The sequence below is a fragment of the Pteropus vampyrus genome, unplaced genomic scaffold, assembly GCF_000151845.1.
Source record: "Pteropus vampyrus isolate Shadow unplaced genomic scaffold, Pvam_2.0 Scaffold423, whole genome shotgun sequence".
Taxonomy (NCBI): domain Eukaryota; kingdom Metazoa; phylum Chordata; class Mammalia; order Chiroptera; family Pteropodidae; genus Pteropus; species Pteropus vampyrus.
The window spans coordinates 639817-644317 of record NW_011889204.1 but is presented as its reverse complement, the minus strand read 5'-3'; the positions used below and the strand labels follow the sequence as shown (position 1 = coordinate 644317).

Below are 4501 nucleotides of genomic sequence, written 5' to 3'. Positions count from 1 at the left end.
CTTTTCCCCTCTCTTTCTTCACCTGGCCAACCTCTGTACTTAATAAATGTCACTTCCTCACAGAAGCTCTTCATCACCATCATTTGAATACGATTCTGCTCTGATCTTGTCAGTGAAGGTGAGCCACTCGCTGCTGGGTATTCCATTACTCTGACATTCTTAGAAATTACAGAATTTTCTCTAAACCTTTATATCATAATAGGTTCATTTACGGAGGGTTTAATGTCTGCCAGGCAGCATTCAAAAGGCTTCACATTAAGTCTGCACAATAAATCTAACAGATGAATGTGATTTATATTCTCCTTTTACAGATGAAGCAACTGAGGCTCAGGGAGGTCGAGGTGCTCCCAATAACTCAGCTAGGAAGTGACAAAGTCGGAACTTAAATCCAGATATTAACCACTACACAGTATTTATTACTCAAAGTTGGGACCACCTGAATCAGAACCACCTGGATACTTGCGCAAAAGGAAACTTGAAGCACTACTCCGATCTTACTGAACACCACGGCAGACGCGGCGCCCATAAACTGTTTTCAACAAGCTCTCCGGATGATTTTTACGCACGTTCAAGTTCGAGAACCACGGCTCCACTTTTTGCAGAAACTAGAGAAAACTACTTCTGTCACTTTTGAGGGCTGCAGCGGCAGCTTCTGACTTTCTATATAATAGAGTTTTTGACTAAGGGTAAGACTATGGGATTTGTCTAGATAGCAAGCATCCTGTTTTTGCTTGGACTGGATGAAATCTGGACTTAACCGGGGTCCTTGGAAAGAGGGGTTAGCCGATGGAGATAACGGAAGGGATGGATCTAAAAGTCCCAGGCCTCTCGTTCGCGCCGCCCACTACCCAGCTGGAGGACCCGGGACCCCCTCTAAGTGTGGCCAACTGCGGCAAATATCAGGAGCTACTTGCGGGAAGCAGCTGGGCCTGTCCTCGGCGTGTCCAGGCGGCTGCCTCGGGGCCACGCCGCAGTAAGAGCCCTGGACCGTAGGCGAGAGGCTGGGACGTCTCGCAGCGGCTGCCAAGCTGGCGCATCGGGCTTTTCCTCTGGGGCAAGGGCTCGGGAGAGCCTCGGTCCTCGGGCCCCACAGCTGCCGCTCCCGCGCGGGGAACGCAGGCTCTGGGGTGGCCAGGCCGCTTCTGGGGACGTGCCTACCTGCTGCTTCGCCGCTGGAATCCGCGCCGACGCGGCCAGGCCGCCCCGTCTCCGGCCGTCGCCCCGGCAACCGCCGCCGCCAGCTCAGCGTCACGTGGGGGAGGTGCAGCCAATGACGGGACGCGATTGGCGCGGAGCATCGTGGGAGGAGAAGCGGGACCCTTGGGAGGTCAGGAGGAGGACGTTCCCCGCGGCGGAAGTGAAGCGGGGGGTTTGCGGTCCAGTGTCCGCTGCGGGTCGCACCCAGCGCGGCTGCGTCTCCCGCCCTCCCCTCCACGACTTCTCCCTCTGTCTTTTTCCACAAACGTTGCGCCTGTCGCTGTGCCTGGCTCTGCGGATGAGCCCAAGGCAGGCTCAACCCCCAACCTCAAGGAGCTCGTATCACAGGGAAAACGGACCCCGCACGAGATTACAGTCAGTGTAGTGTTTGCGGGAAAAATTAGGCGTCGTTATTCCCATTTTATAGGAGTGACCCAGGGCCACCTTAGAACCAAAAATGCCGCCCAAGATCTGCCTTGAAGCTCCGGGCGCCAGGATTCCACCCCATTGCAGCAGTTTTCAGGGATTTTAGAGAAATTTTTATTTTCCCTACTTGAGATTTTTTTTTTTTTTTTAAATAGCGCAAATCCTTCTTCTTGCATGTGGTGCTTTGGAACTGAAGTTCACCAGCAATGAACAAGCACCTTCCCAACTCTGGGCTGGGGATGTGGCTAGAGATGAGGAAAAAATGCTTCCTTTTTAGACACTGCGGCTCCGTGGTGGGAGCTTCCGTCCTTCCATCTCCATGCTTCCAACAAGGTGGAGACGGCCAAGGCCAGAGACAGGGGACAGGGCATGGAGAAGGAAGGAGAGCCTGCCTTTGAAGATTCCGAAGATGGTCTGTGGCCACCATCTCCTCGGCCCCCAGCCTTGCCAGTGCTCTTTTGAGATCTGAGATTGTCTTCATAGAAAAGCTGTATTTAGCCAGAAGAGACACCCTGTCCAAGTAATATGTATCGAAAAATAATCTCCCTATTCATAGTAATAAAAGTTAACATTTATTGTCAACTCACTGTGTGCCCGGGATTGCCAGACAAAATACAGGGCACACAGTTAAAATTTAATTTCAGGTAAGTTTTTAGTATAAGTATATCCCAAGTATTGCTTTATTTTATTGTGCATACAGTACATTGTATTGTCCTGGATTTATATTTGCTAAGTATGGCGACTCTGCGTTCTCATTATCGTGTGAAGTGAATTATGTAGATTATTTTATTGAATTCTCACACGACATCTGTGAGGTGGAGAAAACACTTTCAGGATTTTACAAATTAACAGTGTTTACCTGAGCCCTGTGCTCAGGGAAAACAGTGACAGTTAAATCCCCGTACCTTTTTGTGTTCTGGGAAGTGGCTTACCAAAAAGAACTGCCCTTCGTTGCATGACTTAGATAAGACTCACTTCCCACTCAGGATCATTAACCTATTTAACCTGGTGTGAGTACAAAAAATACTTTCGTCACAAAGGCAAAACTGCTTAGGGCTGAAGCTTTGTTTGGGCGGTACCTTAATTGATCCTGCTTGGTATGTTCCATGAGTTCAGAGCAGAGCATTGAACTCGCTGCCTAACCTTCCTGTTTCTTAGGTCTTCCCAAAGCATCCCATTGGCCCTAAATGGGATGTTCTTGTTTGACCACTTCATTTTTCCCAAACTGCCAATAGGCCCAAGACGACTTTCTAAAATATTTAATAATGAAAAAATTGAACATATGCAAAAGTAGATAATCATTTAATGAATCCACATAAATCCATCATTCAAATTCTAGGATTATCAAGATATTGCCCCTGGGAAAAACTCGACACCAAATTCAATTCTTGGAGTATGCAGAACACTTCAGGGGAGCAAACCAGCCATGTGCTGGACGTCAAAGGGACTAACTGAGCTCTGCATTCAGGGAGGGACAAATCTGAGTCTTCTGCAGCCAACAGCCTTCTGTGGGCCCCAGCTCTTGAACACCTTCGGGGTGGGAGGCCATGCATCTCTGTGGCATGCTATATAGCTCTTGAATGAATTCATCTTTGGAGCTGTAACAGGCAACTGCCTGGCCTCAGTCTCTACTGCAAAGAGCTGAGACCACAAGCAGAGGAAGAGGGTGTAACACCATCCCCAAAGAGAGGGAGCTGGTAAACGGCACCTCCTGATTTAGGTGAGGTGAAGCCACCTGAATTAAGTCCTGTAAGGCTGACCTGCTCGGACAAACCTGGCAGCCAGCTGGACTGAGCTGCCCTGGAGCTGTTGCAAGAGGAATTCAGACCAAGAGCGTGTCTCTGAGTAAGCACAGGGCCTGGATTTAATCAGCGGGTTGGACAAGGAACATACTGAAGTGCCAGGCACAGATCAAAAGATGAACTACTGCTAGACGGTGCTTCTGCAAAAAAAAAAAAAAAAATTCCTTCCAGGAAAGTTACAATTTGGTTATTGCCCAAAGCTCATGATGTGTGAGGGATTCAGATCCATCTGTCTTCCTGGACCAGAGTCTACAATAGAGATGGAGGAACTGGGTTTTGGTATCTCCCACAGGCTGCTTGATTTCTTGGAAGGAAGGAGCTGTCAGCAGAGCAGGAAAGCAAGGAGGCCTGAAAGTGGGGGAGGCCAGAGTTCCATCTTGGCCTTGAGTACTGTCCTTTCTTTGCTCTGTCCCAGGGATGTGAGTCATGGCGCAGCCTCCAAGTAGGTCTATGGCCTGGGTGAGGTTGACAAAAAGACCCAGGCCTTAAAATGGACTTCCAGACTAGCAAATCTGGATCCAAGATCGTTTCGAAGCAAGTACACCTTCGTGAGAGATTAGTGGGCTCATCAGTGGTGTTCTTAGCTACAGACACTTAAGTTTTTTTTAGTGAGGAATATCGCTAATTTCTAAGCAAGTTTAAAAAGGCACAATGCAGGCCATGTGATGTGAGCACAGAAGGTAGGTGGTATGTTGGCCTCAAGTGGATGAGTAGGTGCTAAAGTGATTGAATTTGGATGGTTTCCTGGCAGGTCCACACACTTTGAGGACCAGCCAACATGGCGCACACAGAACATCTTGAGTGATGTGGCTGTCCCTGTGTTTTGGATGAAACAGTCCAGATGAGATTCCTGTGAACCACTAAGCATGTCCTGGCCTCACTGTTGTCTGAGACTAAACACCAGGCCTACGAGTACCAAACGAACTTCACAATTTCATTTATTGCATTCATGGCGAGATCTACATATGGACTAGAGAGGGGCGTGTATGTGACAAAGCGATAACCGGGCTACTAAATAAATAGTTGGATTAATCTTAATAAAAAGAATAGTTCATGATGATGGAAGTTCCACATAG

At 48.5% G+C, this 4501-nt stretch overlaps 1 protein-coding gene across 1 annotated transcript in view; it reads right to left on the bottom strand.

Moving 5' to 3' along the window:
- Positions 1-1248, bottom strand: part of ARMC9 (armadillo repeat containing 9) — a 103892-nt gene extending 102644 nt beyond the window's left edge. The window contains exon 1 of the mRNA XM_023523855.1: positions 1159-1248. The gene's annotated coding sequence lies outside the window, so the exon portion shown is untranslated. The remainder of the gene's footprint in view (positions 1-1158) is intronic.
- Between the last annotated feature and the right edge of the window lie 3253 nt (positions 1249-4501).